This window comes from Melospiza georgiana, chromosome 3, assembly GCF_028018845.1.
Source record: "Melospiza georgiana isolate bMelGeo1 chromosome 3, bMelGeo1.pri, whole genome shotgun sequence".
Taxonomy (NCBI): Eukaryota; Metazoa; Chordata; class Aves; order Passeriformes; family Passerellidae; genus Melospiza; species Melospiza georgiana.
Genome location: NC_080432.1, coordinates 91703792 through 91725806, shown reverse-complemented (window position 1 = coordinate 91725806; position 22015 = coordinate 91703792). Strand labels below are relative to the sequence as shown.

General features: G+C 46.6%; 1 protein-coding gene across 3 annotated transcripts in view; it reads left to right on the top strand.

The window, feature by feature from the left end:
• Nucleotides 1–22015, top strand: part of HPCAL1 (hippocalcin like 1) — a 255292-nt gene that overhangs the window by 169613 nt on the left and 63664 nt on the right. For 2 of the 3 annotated variants that reach the window (XM_058019623.1, XM_058019619.1), the window contains exon 1: nt 20546–20804. The gene's annotated coding sequence lies outside the window, so the exon portion shown is untranslated. Of the gene's footprint in view, nt 1–5369; nt 5532–20545; nt 20805–22015 lie in introns of those variants that run through there. The other variant, XM_058019621.1, reaches the window with a different exon arrangement.

The following is a 22015-nucleotide window of genomic DNA, read 5'->3' as shown; positions in this document are numbered from 1 at the left end:
ATGTGAGAAGATATATGTATGGAGTCTTGCAAGAGCATATTTTCTTCTGAGTTACTGAAACTTGCAGCTGTATTTTCTCTTTGAAGTTTGTGTCATTCTTTGTGGTAAATGACTGAAGATGGTCTCTGGCTCTCTGTGTTAAAATTTTGTGCAGTGGCAGATGTGGCTAACGTGCTGTGTAGGTATTGTGGTCACACTGTGTGAGTTTTATAACTCTGTGAGGGTCTGCAGGAGGCACCTGTGGCTGGCCCTGCTTGGCTGTTTGAAGGTGGCTGTTTGCAAGGGTTTATTGTCAGAGACAGCAGCACCTCAACCACAGTGATATCAGTAAGGAAGATATTGTGAAGGTGGGGTGGCAAAGGGGCCTCTGCAGTGCTGGAGTCCTCCCCAAGGCTGTGACAGCAGCTGGAGAAGGCATGTGTGGCTGAGGATGAGTGTGGTGGGATGAAGCTGTGTGCCCAGGGACTGTGCTGTGCAAAGAGATCCAGCAACTTGTGATCTTCAAGGAGGAAGATTTGCATAAAGAGCTGAAAGAAGGTCCAGCACATCTGTAACCCAGAGGTGCTGGGTTTTCTTCATTTACCATAGACAGATTGGTGGAGTAGATCCCCAAATCCAGAAAAGCCAGTGCCCAGCCTCCTCTGGAAAGGAGCTGCAGGGACTCAGTAAGGGGACGACAGAGCTCCCACTCTTGTCCAGAGACCATTGTGAAAGAGGACATGTGAAAGAGGACTGGGCTGGGAAAAGCATCCTGTGGCATTGGGATTGGGCTGGGAATGGAGCCAGATGCAGAAATTGCTGCTGCTGGAGAGGGACTAATGGCACCTGCTTTATGTGAGCCATGGAGGGGGACAGAGCAGCTGGGGGAAAGCTGTGCTGGTGACAGAGCAGTGATATTGTTAATTCATACTGTGGTAACACTCAGAGGACAACTTTTGGGTGTCTGCTCTGTTGAATGCTGGGTGAACATGTAATTGCCATCAACAAATTAGGACAAATGTCAGCTTTGCTTTGAGGCAAGAACACCCTTTAAATGAGGGTAAACTAAAGCCATGAAAGGCCCAAATTAGTTGAAAATGTCATGTTCTGCAGTATGGTGCAGGGTAATACAGAGAAACATCTTTTGTGGGTAACTGAGCATGGAATCCTGGAGCTGTAACACATGACCATGGAAGGTCTTCCATCAGCTTCTAACTTAATCTTGCATTTTCTATTTTCAGAAACTGTAACTGGGCATTTTAAAGGGGCTAAAGATGACTGCTAGCACCAAAGTTTGACTTTTTTTAAAGGCACTTGAGATAAACCTTGTTTAGTGTCTAATCTTTTATTTTACTAAATATGAATATTATTCCTGGTAATTTATATTTCATCACCTTTTCCCTGTGCTTCCAGACTCTTGGAGGAGAAGAATATTTAAATTTTCACAGCTGTGTGAATTTAGAATTACTAAACAATTTCCATTCTCAACTCCTGTTTTCAGTTGATTCTTCCTTATCAAATAAGATTGAATCCAAATTAATAACATATTATACTACCTATCCCAGAGGTTGGTGGCTTTGCAAGCTTCAGCAAATTTGATCCATCAAATCTGGAAAAAGCCTCTCACAAACCAGTTTAATTTCCTTAAGTCAGAATTCTTGGAGCTCTTTAGCCTGAACTGCAGTGCCTCATTTTGGAGCAGGAAATGAACTCAGTAGGAGGGTTTGATTTGCAACTGGATCAGTTTTCATTTTTCCCTCTCCTCAAATCTGGCCAAGACATAAACCTCTGAAAAGGAAAAAAAAAATCCCTATTTCACTTACACTTTAGATATATGGTGCTGAGGGTGAGTTCTCAGGTGATTTCATCTCTGGACTTCAGGCTCCAGCCCAACATAATCTCGGGAATTCTTCCTCTGTAGTCGGGCATGGGAGCCAAGGATGAAGGAATGCCACACTTGCAGTTCAGGCATATGGATGCATAAGGCAAAGCTGTGAAAAGCAGGTGGAGACAGACTAGTGAGTGCAGAACAGATGTAGAGATAGACAGGGTAATCTGGATGGTAGGAATGGGAGCAGGGTAAAAAGCACAGTAAGAAGCTGGGATATGAAGCAAGAGAAGACAGTGGGGAGGCAGGTGGGTTTGTAATCAATGGAACATATGACCTTCTAAAATCAAATTCAGGATGGGTGAGTTTCTTCAGCATGTCCCCCAACAAATGGACTGGAAATAACACCAATTAAAATGTGAATGTCCTCCTACATAGCAGGTGGAGGTTTGCTGTCAGCTCCATGAGCTGAGTTTGAAGGGATTCACAGATCGAAGCAGCCCAGTGGGGTGAGGACCCCTGCTTTGGGGTGGAGCATAGGGGTCATTGAGGTACCTCACACACACAAGAGATGATGGCTGGTGCATCAGAGGGAAGCAGAAAAGCCCTGAGACATTCCAGTACGAGGTCTCCTCAGGCACTGAGTGGGACAAGCCACCACAGAGGAGCACTGCTGCCATATTAAGCAGACGAGTCTCTAGTGATAGCATTTGAACAATACCATCAAAATGCTGGCAGACATGTTTGAGAACACTCTAATATCTTGTATAATATCAGCTAAGGAATGAATTGCTTTTCCAAGCTTCATCAAGAGAACTGGGACAGATTGGCAGAGCACATCATACTGCAGGATGCGTGACACTTTGAAGGAGGGGAGTACAGGAGACAGGATAGACTGAATTTAATACCTTTTGTATTAACCCTGACAGCAGAAAATAGAGCTCTGTGTGTTTCTATGCTGAACCTGAAGTGATCCATTCCCATATATGCTGAACCCTAGCACTTATTGCCATCTGGGTTAAGGATCTGCCTTACTCCTCGAGGGAAGGACTGTGAAGGGTTGATAGCACTTGAGCAGGGTTGATGCTGAGACATAATTAAAGGGCAAGGCAGGTATTAAAATTAGTGGGTAGACACAGGGCATTGATCACATGAAAGTGACAGTCCTGCAACTGGAGCACAGACTGAGTGTGATACCTTGGCTGGGAGAAGAAGGGAAAAGCTGGCAAAGAAGTGAGGGATGCAGTGAGTCATGAAGGAAGGAGGATGGGGGGATGTGGAGTGCTTTGTGCTTCCATTCAGTGCCAGGGAGATGTGAGCAGCAGTATTTAATTTGTAAATGACTGATGCAGGCTTGGTTTGAAGAAGTAGCCTTGAATCTCTGCAAAGTATTTTTTGGAGCTAACATTTGCAAGAGCAGTACATTTCCAATACGAGATCAGTGCTCTCAAATCCAGCGGAGGGGGCTTTTGTGGAAGGTGATTCACCTTGCAAGGAGATCGGGTGCACCCTTGTTGGGGAATGAGGGCCAGGAGACCCCTGAGCAGTTTCAGCAGGCCCCCAGAGCAGCATTGAGGGGCTGTTGGCTCTCAGACCTTTCTGGAGTGCAGTTATGACATTCCCATATGGAAGGGACCACTCCTGTGCTGCCAGTTACACCCTGAGTTTGACCACCTTGATGGGATGCAATACAAACCATCCCATGGTCACTGAATGGTTGTTTGTAGACTCAGTTAATTGAATTTACTCATTTGGAAATTTTTCCTGAAGCCTTGTTTGAGATCTGCATGCATTTAGTATATGCATGTCTTGTAAGTGCCAGAAGAAATTGAATATGCAGGTCATGAAACAGACCTTTGGATGGCCTCTCATTTAGGGAAATGAACGGATATTTCAAGCAAGACTGAAAAGTTTCCCTCCAGGGAGAGGCTTTTCTGGCAGAGATGGCCTAAACTGTCCTTTTTGATCACCATATCAATACAAAGAAGCGTGTTGGGGTCTTACTTTTAAAACTGGGCAGGTTTTAAAGCCCTCAAATACTGGATTTAGCAGAAACACATAATGTAACCATTTAATGTTAACAATATATTAATGTAAATTTCATATGGAGTGCTGCCTCACCTGCACTTGGACTGAGACTAAAACAGAGCAGTTCCTTGGCCTTGTCCCCTTCAGTCTCAGTCCCCAGGCTGGGACCAAGCTCAGGGTTTCCTTCCTGCAGAGGGAAGGGAGAAGTTGGCATGACCAGAATCCTAACACGGACCTGGGCAATGTCTTGATCCCTCTACATGCAACAGAGCCTTACAAATATTGTTGATACTATTAATAGTTCCCTCAATAAGATTATTATTATCACTATGGGCTTTTTCTTGCCTTGCAAAGGTCTGCATTAGAGAAACCAGCCTCGAGACACATTTTCAGTGAAGAAGCAATGTGGTCAACATACCCAGAGAATTTAGGATTCGTCCCAAAGTAACACTTTCCTGTAGACAGTTTCCATGGGACATTTTCTTTGAGTACGAATGATCTACCTTGGAAATATGATTCTACAACTTTACTCATGTTCTTCATATAAGTAAAAGAACATAAATTATGAGCTTTGGAGTCTGAGTCAGGGCATATAGGTAACACTTGAGAGGGTTTGCAAACTGGTTCTCCTGCTGGCTGCATCATATTTCTATAAATGCCATTTTCACTGCTGATACCATTACATAGGTCTAATGAAGCAACACTGTGTCGAGAGAAGGAAATAAACAGAGAAGGAAAAAAGCTTCCGTTTGGAGATTAAATTTACTTTTCTTTCTTCTTCTAGTCTCATTAGCTTTGTATTACTCATGTAATTCTGTGGTCACTTTTCAAGATCCCCCTGCAGGGGATTTTGCCTCTTCCCTGGGAAGAAGGTTATGCAGGAATTTTCCAGCTGTGCTCAAGTACTGAGCAAATACGAAATTTAAAAATGAAAAATCTGTATTTTTAAAAGGTGAGAGCCAGACATCTTTCTCAGAGTTGCAGGACATGATAGATGAAGTTTGGAAGGTTGTTATGAACATGAGTGGTGCTGCTGCCTGATCTATTTGTTATGTACTCAATTTGTGGCTTAGTTTTAAATGAAGCTAAATGCCAGCTGTCAATCTAGCTCAGAAATGGTACAAAATCTGGGATTCTGGCTGCAGAACTCGCGTTGCTCAAGGCAGCCTGCATTAATAGTCTAAGGTAGCCCATCTTGCTTTTCCTACAGTACACAGTCAGCCATTTGGGTGATCTATATGCTACTGTCTACTGTAAGTGTTGGTGATACTTTCCATGTAGAAAATTCCATCAGTGTGACAGATACGCACTGCCAACACATCAAAATGGAAAGCCTGCTGCAATTCAAATAGAAATATCCTGGGAGGTTCTCAGCTATGTTGAATTAAGGCAGGAAGAATAGATCAAATGTTTTTTTCTGAGCTCAGTTAACTCCATGAGAACAGGACACAGCTGTGAGTCCCTTCAAGGCAGTACACTTGTCTGCCAAGTTAGAAGGCAATTATTCTTCATAAATCTGTCTTTTTAAATCCAGGCAGATCGATTGTCTCGTCCATCCTTTGCCTATGCAAGCACCCAGAAAGGCTCTTTTAGCACCACCTACAACCAAGCACCCCTCTGTTCAGGAGAGCCCCACCATGGAGGTGATGGAAGCCCTGGCAGCCCTGCACATTCCTTTACAATGGTGGATGTAAAGGTACGTTCATTTTGCTAACATTTTTAGTGCTTTAACCAAGAAGTTCTGGTTTTAAACATCATCCTGGCTTTAGGCATCTGACCTCTATGCAAAGAAATAGAATACTCCTAAAAATTTATTGTCTAGCTCATAGGCAGAAAAGTGTTGCAAGAAGACAGGGTGGTTTCCTTACATCCATGTCATGGTTACATCAGTGTAGAGCTTCCAGAGCTGCACTAAAATTGGCTTGCTTACAAGACAGTCATCTCCTAATAGCCCTATTTTGCCAAATCACCCAGGCTCTGAAAGTCAAAATGGCTTCTGCCCCTCCTGGTGACCTGTAATCACGGGTAGGCATCCAGCAGATCCAGTGAAAGCAAAATCTGTTGTGAGCAAAGCCTACATAAAAATACGTGCTCATTTTGATCTGAGTAACACGCTGCTGATTTCATGGGGTTTTTTTCTTCTTTCAGATAGAGAGAATGCTTTTCAGTATTTGCAAAGTGCATTTTGAGATTGCTCTGACTACAGCCATTACTGCTATGGTGTATCTTCTCTGGCTGACATTTGGCCTAAAATCCCAACCAATGCTATAAGAAAGTGAGAGGAGTTGGCATAAATTGTTCTCTCCCATGCTGCAGTGACACAGCAATGAAATAAAGGGTGTTCATTTTTCTTCTCTTTGAATTTTATTTTAAAGAACATATTTATATATGTATCTATACTGCTATCATGAAACAAAGCAAGGAAATGAGATGTTTGTCCTTATTAATAAGACTCCAGACAGAATCCAGCAGGAGAAGTGAGACAAGGAGAGATGAGGGGTAGGATGTGGTGTGGAACAGATTCACCTGCAAGCCCTGGGCCAGCTGCTTGGTGGCACTGGGTATGACTGGGGCAGCCTGGAAACACACCCTAATGTAAATACAGTGGAAAAGTATGTTCTTGGTATGGAAAAGTATGGGAAATTCTGCTGGCATGTAGGAAGTTTCTGATTTAACTCTTTTGGCATCACAGAACTGTCCTTCAGCTCTTAGTCCCACCTCTGATCACAATATGACCAACTTAAAAGTTAGGTGATATCGTCCACACCCTCATTTCACTGAATTTTGAAACTGTAGGATGGAGAAAACATTGCTTCCCTGGATAACACATCCAGTGCTGGACTATTCACGCTCATGATGAAAATGTCTTGCTTGATTCTCCTGCTGCATCTCTGACTTCTCTCCCTTGTCCTTTCGAGGTGTGTGTCTGTGAAGAGGTGAAGCACCTTTGAGATGCTTTGTCCTTCCCTGTAACCCACCATGCTATTCAGCAGCAGGAGGCTCCTTGCCTCCAAAAAAGCAAATGAAGAAATTAGGCCTGAGCCAATATATTCATAATAGATTCTGGGAGACTGAAAGGCCATGTGAATCTCAATTTGTGAATCATTTCTGCTGCAAAAGCAGAACAAATTCACAAAAGTGAGCAGCTTGGCACTGGTACTTCCAGAACAGGAATTTGAGGGGGTTTTCTTTAATCTTGATTTTGGAGACTTAGAGATTAACAAGGAATGATGGAAGAAAGAAGGGTTAAACAACCTGGAAGCTGAACAGCAGAAACTCTGCTCTTATTTTGACCCATCTGTAATTTGTTGTTTATATTTCAGCTCCCCACAAATGGAGAGAAAAGCAATGGGCATTACTTTCTCAGCTCCAGAGGAGACCAGAGCAAAGCCTGCTGGTGACTTCATGGGGTCTTTGCTCCAAAAGTGCTGAGGTGTCACTGAGCTTAGACAAGAGGGCTTCCACTTCCTCCCAGCATCTCCACTGCAGTGTTGAACTTCATTTTTAAACCATGAAAATGTGGAAAACTGCAGCTGTGAATCCTCTGATAAATCAGAGAAGAACAGGGCTAGAAAGAGTCACAAGGGCTCATTTAATTTTTTCTCCAGCCTCAAGGCGGGTTGTACCACTTCATCATTTCCAACCACCCCCTGTCTGATCTGTATGTAGGATGATGGAAATTTCAATCTCCCTAACTGCTGTCCTTACCTGCAGGATTTTTTTTCCCATGCATGCTCGTAATTTTTGCTTGCTTTGATTCAAGCTCATTGCTCCTGCTTATGGTAGACATCCATTTATGACAACATTTTATGTAGATGGGGGATTATATTTCCCTTCAGACTTCACATATTTAGGCCAAATCCATATTCAGTCAGCCTCTGCTCCTGGGGTGTTTTCTGCCCTTGTTTGGCAGCTGGGCTCTCTGCAAGTTCCTCAAGAGCCAGCACATCGTTCTGGTGTGGAAGGGTAATTTCCCATTGCATGGGCTCTTCTCCTACTATATCCACACTGAAACATCTTATGTTATCAATTGTCATTCTGCCCTTTTCCTGCCCACAGCTCCCACCTGCTTTGCTTTATCCATAAGCTTACAGGCATACTTTCCATTTCTCCATCATCTGAACCCTCAGCAGATGCTCTTCCCTTTAATTGACCCTAATGTTTTCAGACACAAGGGAAAAATACGGGATGCTTTACCTGCCACCCACTTTAGAGCCCTATAAAGCTGAGTTTCAGAGAAATGGATCTTGTTCCCCTTGGAGCAGGAGCCCCACAGCAGAGCTGGGTGCATTTTTGGCTGATCCAGTAATTCTTCCTTCCTCCCTCCATTTGCTTCATGTCAAATCAAATAACTCCTGTACCTGCAAATGAAGGAGAGAAGATCTCTTTATAGTACACACCCCTTCTGTGCACACTGAATGGCAGTGGCATATAGCACAGCCTTTTGCTTTGGAAGGCACCAATGCTCTTAGTAAATGAAATCTCTAGAAAATCACAGCTCACCACTATGAAAGAGTCCTTGTTTGATGATGTGCTAAGGCAGCGCCCAGTAACTTTGTCCTGGTAATGAATAATGCCATAGCAGGGAGCTTGTGGGAGCAGGAGCTGACACAGGACAGACCCTCTGCCAATTCACATGTGTCCTCAGTCAGGAGGTATCACTGGAAGTGCCTGGTCCTGTGCCAAGCAGGACACTGGGCATTTAAACAGCTCCTCTATAGTAGTGATAATCTCCTTGTTGGTCTGTGAACAGCCTGCCCCTTCTGGCTTGCATAAAACTGAATTCTCAGGTGATCTGCTGCTGTTACTAAGGAAAAGCAATAAACTCCTGCCTCTCTGTGGGTATGCTCTTTTACCAGAAAACAGCAAATAAAGGCAGAGTCAGTCTGGGGGATCCTGTGCAGGGTCTTGTGGAGCTCTCTGAGATGCTGAGGGCTCTGGGACTGCATATCTGCCATAAACCAGTCACCCAACACTGGCTCCTCCAGCACTCAATTGAAACATGCCCAGTTCACAGCCTGGCTGCATGTGTCAGCACACAAACCATAAAAATCCCACATCTCCTTACCTGAGAGGAGTGAGTTAAATGGACAATCCCAAAGATTCAGCATCTAACTGGGCACAGAAATGGCTTTAAACTTAGAAAAATGAAAGAAAACTTCTCTGTTTGCTTGCTGATGACTCAGGGCTCAGGGTTAATGTTTTCAAACTTGCCATGAAAACTATGGACTGGAAATATAACTGGTTAGGAAATTGAAGGTCTGTGTGTGCAAGCAACACATTAATTCCAGCATCTGGGGCTTTGAAAAAAGCCTTCATGTGATATGGTCTGCAAAAATCCTGGGATTTTATGAACCAGTGGTAACACAGTAGGCATGGCAGTGGAAGCAATGTGCTGAATCACTGCTGAAACTCTTACAGGAAAGGGGACCCAGCCCAACATTTTTAGGAATGCACAGTAGACATGGAAGTAGAAGGGAAACAGGTTAAACTAGCATGTAACAAAATATTTCAGAAAATATCACTCCCTATTTACACCTGAGGCATGAATGCTAACCTGAAACAATTGTGCTCCTTTCTTTTATGCTTTCCCTACCAAGCAGTGTTACTGTAGATTTCTTCTCACTTCATCAAGTTATCTGGTAGGGGCTGCTTTCTCTCCCTGGGCTGAATCCACCCCAGGAGGAGCTGTCTGTAAGACTGTGCAATTCTGCCAAGTCTGAATTGGATCCACTATGCTCAGTTGTCCTACTAATGCATCTGTCTTGGGTCCAAGTGCTCTCCTGGTTTGAACTATAATTATCCTAAAACTAGATTTTTCTAAATTTCATTCCCTTGTTGCTTTTTATAGTTCTGTGAATTAATTATTCAGAGCTGTAGAAGTTCTCAGCAGTGCTTTTCCATAGCTTTTATGGACATGGATGCATTTCACTCATATAGAGCAGAGAACTTCAGATGGGGACAAGGGAAAGACTTTGTCCAAATGTTAATTGTGCTGAGTTCAGCACGCTCTCCTCTGACACCATCTTCTTGAATCTTTTGAGGCACAGATAATCTCTGAGGCTAAAAGTGTCTGTATTCCCTCCCTGGCTTTTTTAGGCTTTAAAGTCCTCCTTTCCCTGTTACAGGTTGGTGCCACCTGTAGCACTGTGGGGCAGCTGGGGCTGCTGTGAGCGTGAGGAGCAGGGTGGCTGCAGAGCTGAGCACTGCCAAAAACACCTCCACAGTTTGGCAGGGATGGGGCTGAGCTGCAGCTGGGGTGCACTGGAGACTGGAGGACACAGGTTTCTAGCCTGGAACCAGAAGCTGGGGAGAAGTCAGCAATCTCATTTTGCTGCTGAGGGACAGTGGATGTGTGTTTGGGAACGGCCAGGTTCTTGGGGGAGAGGGGTCTCTGGGATGCAGGCTGGGGAAGATGTGTCCAAATAAATCTTTGTTTGAATTTCACTTGAGCAGGAAGTTAGTAGGAATATTTGGAGGTTGTGGAGGCATCGAATCACAGACCCATCGGGCTGCTGCTGTCACAGCTCCTCTGGCTGGCTCAGCTCGGCCTGAGCAGTCCCCAGAGCAGGTGTGGGGGGAGATGTGCCCACATGGAGGGGCTGCTCCTGCCCTCAACAGGCTCACCCCATCCTCCCAGGGAGTTACAGCCCCCTCTTTCACGGGACCCCTTCCCCTGGAAAGAGCACTCACACACTGGGGGTTTCCATCACCCAGAGCGGGGAAGGGGAAGGTCTGTGCTGCCCTGCCAGGCCCTGAGCAGGACCCTGCTTTCCCTGCACTTGGCTCTGCAGAGGCAGCACAGCAGCAGCAGCAAATGAGATTGAGCCTCTTCTGCCTCCCACATCCTCCTCTGGGTAAATGCAGAGCGTGTACTTTAATTAGTGATGATACATGAGGGAGACAGGAGATGAAGCAACATTCAAATTAAGTATCTGCAGAGCTGGTGAGAAGGTAAATACGAGCTCCTAGACCTGGAGATTTTCTTCAGTCCCTTCTTTTGCCACAGGAGTTTGAGTTTTAATTCAAAAAGCAAACAAATCGTTGCTGCAACATTTTTTTCCACCAAAACACACCTTTGAGGTCCACCTTCACAGGGCTCTGAGCTTTATGGCACTGCAGAGCCCAGGGTGGGCTGGTGGGACTCTCTCTGCAGCTGGGGCCAGGCCATTCCCAGACACAGCATTCCCTCAGTAAAGGGCTGTTGTTGTTTCCGTGCTGCAAACCCACAGTGAGGGTGGGGGACTGACACCTGCACCATGCCAGCCCTCCTGCAGCACATCTCCCTTTGACAGAGCAGGTTTGGAGCTTTTCCCCAGAGGCAGAGGCTTCAGTGACTGCTACCTACCCTGGCTCCTCCCTCCCACCCCTTTGCTCTGTCAGGGGAGCTGTGAGGACACCTCTGCCCCCAGCTCTGCACTGATTTCTGCTCCCGTGATCAGGAATCCCTGCTCACAGCTGCGTCCTTTGTACCACTGCTCATCCTGGGACACCTGAACAGCTCCTGCTGCACACTGAGCATCCTCTTCCCACTGTCATGGACAGACCTTCAGAATGAAACTGGGTGGGATGCTGAGCACAAATATTACACAGGTGTCAGAAGGATAAATTAAGACTTATTGAAGAATAAATTAACCTTGCTTTAAATTTTTTGTAAGTGCTAAACTTCCTCGGTGCCTCATATGACAGATTTTTGTTTGCTTTTGTAAGTAATAGAGTATTTTATTATTGGACAAAGCACATTTCGTAGCAAAAAATGTTTCTTAAAGCATTTTGAACTGATAAACAGCAAGTATTCTCACACCCTTTGCTATGATTTCACTTTAATAATGATTTTGGTGTTTCAGTATGAGTCAGGCAACAACAGAGGAATTGCTGAAGAAATTTTGCTAAAAACCTCTCTGAAAAAACAGTTATGAGTCAGAGGAAGCACAACTGAATTTTACTGGCTCGGGACTGGCTTGGTTGGATCTGTAACTTCAGAAACCAAATTCCACATCTGGAGCTGTCTACAGTTTAGCTATTAATAGGATGTCTGTGTTTTTACTTCAATGCCACCGCTGGGAGATGGGACCTGCCCTGAGGGAGGGGTGGCTGCCACCCATGGCAGGCACAGAGAACGCCACTACAACAGGAGAGCTCCTGCAGTGGTGACTCAGAACAAGCAGCCTTGCTTCCAGTGGAAAAATGCATTGTCAGTCTGAAAGGAAAACATAATTAGCAGAGGCCAGAAAAGGAAGACACTGGAAGACCCCAAAAACTCCAGAGTCCCTACTTTTGCTTTCTGCCCTTGCCAGTGTAATTTGTTTGTCTATCTTTTTGTTATCAAAAATTAAATTTTATGTGCCATTAAAGGCTGGTTGTTTCTGACAGGATACCAAAGAAAAGCAGCAGTTGTGTCATTTTTGGGAGCTCATGTGTGCAAGGGCAGAAACGTGTTCTTTGCCTAGTTGAAGCCAAACTGTATATTAATTAATCAATGCTGAAACTCTTACAGGAGAGGTGACCCAGTCCAACACTTTTAGGAATACCTCTAGTTTAGGAACTTATTGGATGCTCTTAATTATTTCTCAGTTTCTGTCAGCATAAAGGCATGCCTTTAAAACCTCTGTCAGAATAAATTTTGCTCAGATACCACCAGCATGGAGTAAATAACTGAATTTCTCTTACTTGCCTGGATATAATTTGATATGAAACACCTGGTATAATGATAATATAAAAAAAATCTGGTGGTATTTGCATGGCATTTGGAGCTCAGAGGAGCTGCTGTGGCTCCAATAAGCTTTGTGCCTTTGAATGCTGTCAGGAGGATCAGCTGAGCATGGCTGTACCTTGCCAGGACACCAATGGGATGGTGATAATAACACAGTGTCACACGTTGTCCAGGATCCTGCTAGTGGGCTCTTTTATTGGATTATTGTCTGTTTGGAGAGGGGAAAATATCCTCTGCTTGAAGCAGATTGCCTCATGGTTTGTGTTGTGATAAAAGGTGATCAAACATCCATGGAAACTGTGAGGATTTTTTTAGATGCGAAGTTGCTGCCTCTCTCTCTTTTGGTTTTATTTAAAAAGTGCATGTTTTGGTAGAGCTGTGGCAAAGGCAGTGCAGGATGCTGGGCAGGGCTGGAGAGCAGCCTGCCCTGGGGAGGAGTCCTGTCATTCCAGCCATTCCAGCAGGAGTCCCCCACCCTTGGCTGTCACATCCCCCTGGGTGAGCAGCCCAGCTGGGGGATCTGCTGCCCTGTGCCTCCCCAGCCTGGCCCCTGCAGCTTTGTGGGGTCCCCTGTTGGGCACTCAGCTCATGGGAAACACACGGGGATGTTTCAGGCCAGGGAGTGAATGTGGCTGTCTGCATGCTTGGAATTAAGTGTGGTTTTCACTATTTGAAGTCAAAGCTTGAGGCAGGAGAATCAGGACATGCCTGCAGGAGCATGGAGGATCTGGTGATTATCTAAATGTGTAATCAATACCCCCATTTACTTACTAGTGTGCATTTGTCAAATGTCCAACAGTGTGATTACCCTATTTCAGTACTTTCTTCAGGCATAAAGCAACCTTTCCAAAATTACTAACTTTTTTCTCATTGAAAATGTTGTTAATTAATACTTTTAGTGTCCTCCCCTGTGATTTGCTTTCTCTTAATTACCAACATGAGCAATACAAGAGTGCTCCACTGCCAGTGCCAAAATTAAACTGACTTTCTCCAAATTGCACTGACTGATCCACATGGCTGTGCCTTCAGGTACTAAGCAGGAGACCTCAATCCCATGGGAAGTGCTGCTTTATGAGGCACTCTGTTTTCACAGAACCACAAATTGATTGGGGTTGGAAGGGACCTTTAAGAGTCATCTAGCCAAACCCCCTGAAATAAGCAGGGACATCTTCAGCCAGATCAGGTTGCTCAGAGCCCCAGTCAACATGCCCTTAAAAGTTTACAGGGATGGGGCATCCACCACATCTCTGGTGGATGCGCCAGTGTCTCACCATCCTCACTGTAAAATATTTTTCATTCTGTTTAGTCTAAATATGCCCTCTTTTAGTTTAGACCCATTATCCCAAGTCTTGCTATAACAGGCCCTGCAAATAAGTCTGCCCCCATCTTTCTATAAGCCCACCTTAATTATGGAAATTAATGTCAATAATAAGTATTTCAGGGTGGTTTCATGCCGAGGGGAGCAGCATGAGGACCTGGGTGGCCCAGCAGCAAGGTCTGAGCCCTGCAAGAGAAGTGCAAACACAGTGCCAAGTGCCTCAACCCCAGGGTGCTGGGGAAGCAGCATCCTGCTGCCAGTGCAATGCCCTGGCTTTTGCAGGGCTCTGGAAGGTGTCCCAGAGCATGCAGGCTGGAAGGGCACTGCAGCTCCATCTTGTTGGCTCCAGCATCCCAGGAAGCACTGTCAGATTTCTTTATCTTTCTCTTTTGTTCAGCCACATGGAAAAAAGTGGTCTCAGCAAAACTGAAAGTTGCTGTGGGGAAACACCAGGCTTAGAATATTATTTTTTATTGCTCTGATTGAACAAAAATACCTGGCTTTAGAAAAGCTTGGCAAGGCAAAAACTATTTTTCATTTAGACACATCAGTGGTTTTTTTCATACTTATTTTCTGACTTTTGCAATCTCCAGTTGTGTTTCAAAATAGAAAAGAGTAACAGTATTGGTACTTTCTGCTGCAGTGAAACACTTGAGTCTTCTTCCTCCATTCCCCCTTTTTCAGCATAAATTTGCCATGTTCAATGACAAAACCAGAGTTCACTCTGTTACATCTCACAGAAACGAGTTTTTCAATGGCTACTTCTCTCTGTGGGAACTCATCCATTTCAAGGGCTCTCTGTTATTTTCTGCTCAGCCAAATTAGACATGTCATTTTGTGTTTAGAAATTGCTGCTGCTGCCAGCATGAGGAAATAGCCTGGGTGGGAATGCCAAGCCCAGGTGGGAATGCCAGGGTACCACGGGCAGACACCCAAGGCCCTGTGGCTCTGCCCTGATGGTGGATGTGCTTGTGCAGAGACCCTGTGGCACAGCAGGGCTGCTGGTAGATGCAACTGGAAACAATCATGAGCAGGCTATGGAGTGTAGGAAATTCCAATGTTTTGCTAATAGATACAGCTAAAATGCCCCTGGCCCCAAATTTTGTTTGATGATGATTCCCAGCAAATATTGTAGCAAAGCCCAGAGTGAAAATCTCTAGCAAAGCACCATAGCGAGAAATGAAGCTTTTACATTTTCCTTATTTAGCAAAGTCTTTCTCTTTTTGCGTAAGAAACTTTAATATTAAAATCTTGTCTAAAACACCTAACTTTAGTGTCTGACATAGCAACTGCAGCCTGGGAGGCAAAATCAGGTCCTTTTTAGGTTTCCATGTAATAAATGGGTAGACAACAGTAAATTAAATGAAAACGTGTCAGTTTAATTCATAAATTCTTCACCTCTGTCAAGCCTAATTTTTTTTTAATATCTCCACCCTCAGTCTTTCTATTATGGGAGAGAAAAACCACGCAGCCAATTTTCCTTTATGTTGGTTTAATTGTTGCTCTTTTTGACTTTGAAAAGGATACCAAGTGTTCTCATATATGTAAATGTGCCTGATGGCTTTGGCTGTTCAAATACTGAGGCCCTCCCGTAGGCACTGGGGTATCCCTGGGGTAACCTTAATACAAATGTAGGTAGAAAGTGCATTTTTGTATTTGTCCAGCTGTGCAGGCTCACATCTGCTGTTCTCAGGCTTGCTGCCAATCATTGCAGCTCTTACCATTTATTTTTCCTCGCAGGGGAAGAAAGCACCCAAGACAATCCTGCTAAGAGAAAGAAAAGCAATCATGCAAAGGTGGACTATTGACACTATTTTTCTTACTTTCTTTTTTCATGTCTGATGTTACTGGCATAGTGGTAGGCATAGTAAGTAGGCTGGAGATGAAAAAGCATGCAAAAATTACATTAAATATTGTATTGTAGCTACATTCTCTGAACACTCATTTTCCCTTGCTTTATGTTATATTAGTCAAAGTAGACAAAGAGCCTTTGGAGGTAGCTAGCAGATTTCCTTCTCCTGCCTCTCCCCATCCTACAAGGTCATCTAAAATAGGCCAGGGAAGTGCACTAGAAAATACTGCAGGGAACAATCTTGCTTTGGCAGGAAAATGAATTGTAAAAGTCTACCTGCTCTTTTTCACTCCCCAGTTTCTGTGATCCTGAACACTGGCAAAACCCCTTGGCATATTTGTTTGGGTAGTACATTAAATACTAGGTCTGCCTGTTCAGGTGATGCTGCTTGCCTGCGCAGAAGATAAGAACCATGGATGCAGCTGGCATTTCCCAAGTTATGTTTGCTTGGTTGGTCTGACTTGGAAATGCAAAGGAGCACAAAGAGGGGTTAAATGTCTTAAACAAAGAGGAGGCAAAGGTTCAAGCCCCAGCATCTGGTAACAAAAAATAAGAGGTTTTATAGATGAGCATCCATCAATTTATCACTGGAATTCAAAATCTATCAAAGAAAATAATGTTCTGATAAACAATTTTTCTTATTTCCCCAAGCACCTGCCAACCAGCTTGGTTTTATCACAGGTAAATAGCACAGGCTCATGTCTCCATTATCATTCTCATTTGAATTTCTTTAAAGTGATCCCTCATTAAGGGATTTCCAAAAACAAGATTAAAAGAGGATTTTAAAAACAATTACATTGTCCTTTGAAACGTTGCTTTCTTCTTCACCAAACATACATTGTGAGGAAGCTCAGTGATGGAGGGGGCCTCAGGGCTGCTCCTCCAGCCTCTCCTGCAGTGTTGTTCTGCAGATGGCCCAGCCAGGCAGGAGCTCCTTCCCAGGCAAAGCTGCTGGCCAGAGGCTTCCCTTGGGGAGATGCTGTGTGCTTCCAGGGCTGCAGTGGGGCTGACCAGGATGTCCCAGCTCCAAGTCAGAAGACAAGCTTTTGGCTGTCACTGCTTGCAGAGGAGGCAAGTCCTGGCTCTTCTGGGAGAGGCAGATCAGAGCCAGCCTGACCCACAACAGCCTCCCCTGCCAGATGCCTGGCCATGTTTGGAACACTTTGTCACCTTCAAGAACACCACCAGTGCTTTCCATCCCAATAATCATGGCAGATATCAGAAGAGCAATGGGAAAAGAGGACCTCAATCCTTAATCCTTGCCAGCATTTTCTTCCTTTGCTTTTTGGTGCTGGGCTGGCCAGGTCAAGTCGATAAACTGCTCAAAAAAGGTAAATACCACTTTAATCTCTTCCTCCAGTTAATCATGGCAAACCACAGGAAGGCAGATAGTAACTCAAGATTAGCAATGGCCTTATGAAGCTCACATTATTACTGAAGAAATTTAAAAAGCCACACACCTCAAATACCTTAGTTTCCATCTAATCCTTTGATAATTAAACCCCAGACAGCAAAAAAAATTCACACATTATCTTCAAATTCCACATAGTTGGAATGATGCAAATGAATCAAATTTAATCCCTCTTTGTTTCTCACTCCTAACTGTGGAAACAGAATGAAAAGCAGAAAGAAAAATCAAACAAAAGGTGAGATGCCAAAGCAGTTGTAGATTTAAGTTTGTGAAGGTCCATGCTGGGTCATCATGGGATTATTACAGGTAGGCTTAGCAAACACATCCTATCAAAAGAAGAACTTTGAATAAACCAAATATACCCAGTGGGACCAATTTTGCAAATGTTTTCACAGAATCAGAGAATCATTTAGGTTGGAAAAGACCTATAAAATCATCAGGTCCAACAACTAACCTAACAGTGCCAAGCCCACCACTAAACCATGTCCTTAAGTGCTACATCTATGCATCTCTTAAATACCACCAGGAATGGTGACTATACCACTCCACCCAGGGCAGTCATTCCAATGCTTGACAATGCTTTCTATAAATGAATTTTTCCTAACATCCAATCTAAACTTTCTCTAGCAGCTTCCCTTGAGGTTGTTTCCTCTTACTCCACCACTTATTATCCTAGAGAAGAGACTGACATCCACCTAGCTATAGCCTCCTGTCAGTAGTTGCAGGAAGTGATAAGGTCCCCCATGAACCTCCTTTCTCCAGGTTAAACACCCCATCTCCCTCAGCTGCTCCTCATAAGACATGTTTTCTAGATTCTTCCCCAGCTCCACTGCTCTTCTGGGAAGGGAGAAGCAGCCCTCACAAGCTCATTGTAGGAATGGATCTGCAGCCTCTTTTCATCTCAGACTGTTTTTGAGCAGTTGTCAGCTTTCTATGGCCATTTTTCTTAATTTCCCCAGGGATTTCTGTAACTCAGGAATTGATCTTTAGCAAGCATTAAGACTCTAAATCATCTGTCATCTTGGTGGTATTTCTCTGATTGGCTGTCTGTGTGGAGTGAACCAGCTTGCATGCTGGAAAGCTGCGATTCTTGAAGCAAGAAGCTGGGCATAAATGATAGCAACATCTCATTTGGATCTTGTTGTGTGTTCCCCAATAGTTGTTGAATACAGAATTATTTTCAGTGTTTATGCAATTTCTTGTGGGATAACACACATAACATTAGAGGGTCTGGGGAGAGCAGCAGCCACAGGCATTTCATAAGTACCCACTGCCTGTGGAATGTCCCTGAGCCTCCCAATGCTGGCAGTTCGTGACAGACACGTTCAGAGCTGGGCTGAGCGGGGTTCAGAACAGCACAGAGACCCATCTGAGGATCCCCCCACACAGAACACAGTGCTCACAGCTGCCAATCCCCATTGAACCTGGGCAGCCTGGAGAAGAGCCACTGCAGCCCCAGAAATGGCTGCAGGTCTCATCTCAAAACCTGCCCACCACAGGTCACAGGGCAGCGCCACACAGAGGGAAACCTACTATGGGTGACAACCATGCTGACAATGAAACTGGGCTAGAGCACCATAAACTGTTTTCTCTCGCCAGACGTGAGCCCTGAGGGCTGTAAATCCTGGAGGAGGCCTCAAGTAGGTACCTGTGCCATTGCCACCTATTCCTGGGTGGGGTGGTGTTGTCACCTGTGCCAGTGCCCTGGCTGGCAGAGCAGCCAGAGTGGCACGGCCGGAGCCACAGCCCCATCCTCGAGTCCAGCCTCGCCTGCTGGCACGGGGAAGGCTTTGCTGGGAAATCAAGGGCATTACTCACATGTCTTCTCCTGCGAGGAGAATCCAGCTTCAAGCAGGTGAAGTTGGCAGTGCTGGTGGTTAGATAGAGTTTTCCATTATATGTTCGGGGTTGAGTTCCTTCTAGTTTAAACTGTTCAGGTGCTTTCATTTCCAATTTTGTTCTTTTCCTTGGCTGACGTTTTTATTATTTTCTTTTTAAACTGGCAGGATGGTTCAACTATTTTTGAAGGGCCTTGGAGAAAATGGTTATTGTTAAGTAACATTTTAATCTCTGTAACATTTTCTTCTCTTTGCATCTATGTATCTAGTTTCAAGGTATTCCAGCTTTGGAGTACGTGTGAAAGGTTTGGTTTCTTTGTGTATTTTTGGTTGGTTGGTTTGTTGGTTTTTTTTGGTTTGTTTTTTTTTTTTTTCACCCTATGAAAATCTGTTGGACTTAATGCAAAGATAAACTTTGAAAAACTGCTTTGATGGTTTTGAAATTTTTCTGTTTGTTTCCCCTCCCTGTTTTGTCCCTTAGATCTTATAGTATCTTTTACCCAGTGTGGCCTTGATTTCAGCTCTATTCAGTTCTTATCTCAAGACAGCACTGAAGGTGCTTGTGGAGAATCCTATAAGGGGAGGCAGAGTGAAAGCTACCGATAAGGCACAGTGACAACTACATTAAATTCTCCATATATTTTTGACTTGAAAATGTGCTGGGCAGGAGCTTGGAGGGGGCAGGTGGGGAGGAACATCCTAACAGGAAGATTCACTTTGTGCTACATGCCGTATTTCTGAGCAATGCTTCCAATCACCTCCCTCAGGAAGCAGGTTAGCATCAATCCCTAAATCCCCTCCATTTTGTGATGGGGTACGGGGAGAGGCTCTGCAAGTTCATGTCTCGCACAGAACAGCGAGGGAAGGGTGGGCGCCTGTCTCCAGCGAGAGGGACGGCACCCGTGCGGACTCAGCCGGCGGCACCGAGTTCACCTGTGCCACTCCCCACCCTGACACGGGACGGGGGCCCTGCGGCGACAGGGGGCTTGGCTTGTCCCATTGCTCTATCCCGAAGGAAGCCTGGGGTCCGTGTGCTGGGAAGGGGCTGCCCTCGCTTCCAGCAGCCGCTCCGAGCGGCTCCCGCTGCCGCGGTCCCCCCTGCGCCCCCGCGCACGCAGTGAAGCACTGGGCACCTTCAGCCGCGCCACGGGATACGTGCAGGGCCCGGGGCGAGCTGCGGCCGCGGGAGAGCTCCCTGTGCGCCGTTCCCTTATTTGTTTTGGGGGTAAAAAAAAAAAAAAAGGAAATAAAAGAAAAAAAGGGAGTGGGTGAAACCCTCCAACACCAAAAATCAGAACTTTTCCCGCGCCGCTCCCGGTGCCCGCGGTGCCGGTGGAGCCGGCAGCGAGCTCCAGCGGGGCGGGCGCAGCTCCCCGCGGGCGCGCAGCCCCCTCTCCGCGCTGCCGCCCCGGCCCCGCACTTCCTGCCCGCGGCGGGGCCCCGCAGGGCGGGCAGGGCGATACCAAGTGTCCGGCGGGCGGGAGCGGCGGCGGCGGGCGGCCCCAGCGCGGGGCCGGGCGCTGCGCACGCCGCGGGGCGGCCGCGGAGCGGCGGTGCGGTGCGCTCCGCCCCCCGGCGCGCCCGCTGCCCCGCCGGGGAAGTTGCGCTCCGTCCCTCGCTCTCCCTGGTCCCTCGGCGACGGCTCCTTCCTCCCCCTCCCTCCCTCCAATGCGCCTCCCGCTCATTTCCTCTTTTCCTCCCCGCTCGCCGCCGCTCCGCAGGCGCGCGGCTCGCCCGGGCGCCGCCGCGGAGTTGTAGCTCCCAGGAAGCCGCCGCGCCCCCGCGCAGCCGCCGCCGCCGCTTCCAGGCCGCCCCGGGACCCCGCTCCGCCAGCCGGGTAAGCAGCCGGGGCTGCTCCGCCGCTGCCCGCGGAGCGGCGCGGAAACTTCGGCGGGGCTGCGGGAGGTCTGCGCGCTCTCTCCTGCCGCGGGGACTGTCGGAGAGCGAAGCGGGAGGGAAGGGGGAGATCCCTGGCTTTTGGCGGGGGTATTTTCGGGGAGAGAGGGCTCAGAACGTCCTGCCGGGATTGTGGGCGCGGGGCGCTCCGCGCATCTCTCGCATCCCCGCGGGCGCGGAGCGGGGCGGCCGCTCCCTTCGCCGCCCGGAGATGCGGAGCGGATCCCGGCGCCCTCTTCGCGCCCGGGGGATGCGAGCGGATCCCCCTCGGCCGCCGCGGGGCTGCGGTGTCAGCGCTCGCCTCGCCCCGAGCGGAGGGAATTGCCAGCGTTTCCCCTGCCCTTAAAAAACCCCAAGCCGTGTGTGTCTGTGTCCTTGCACGTCTGTGGGTGTACGGATATCTGTACATCTGTGTGTGCATATCCCCGTGCTGCCCGCGTGTGTGCTCGGCTGTGTGAGAGCCTCCCGATGGTGAGGGGCGTTTCGCAGCTCTGCTTTATGGTGGTTAATGGTTTACCCGGAGAAGTTCCCGACGTATGAATGTTGCAGGGCCCTTTGAGTCAACTCCTACAGACCCGGACTTCCTATTGCCAACCTTCCCAATCGGCCTTTTAAAAATGCTGGCGTTTGCCTCTGGTGAGTTGGCTTTTTTGTCCGTCTCCTCGCCTGAGAGATGTTTGGGGCTGTGCTGGAGGCCGGATGGCTGCGGCCAAGGTCACTCCAGTTCCCTGGAATCCGGGCAAGGGGGGACACCCTGCTCCTGTGAGGTTGTGGCAGCAAAGGCATCTGCCAGCCGTGGTTTGCATCAGGCTGCTGGGGGACCTGCTGGAGCACATGGCTCCAGCACACACTGCCAGCTGCTGAAGTAGGGAGAATTGCAAGAAATAAGAAATAAAACAAGGCAAGTGTGTTTACAAGAAAGTTTCTATGTAAATAAGTTCCTGCACGGTTTGGGAAAAGGTCATCTAATGCGTTGTCAGGAGTGAAAGGTTTGCTGAGAAAAACAGCTGGGTGCTCAGTAGGTCTGTGTCTCCTGCTCATAGCTGGGCGAATTATACCTATGTGACAAAATCCTGAGCTTTTTCACAGGAATACTTGTAGTCAAGCACTATAGCAGAGCAATGTTCTGTAATCCCATTCTCAAATAAAAAT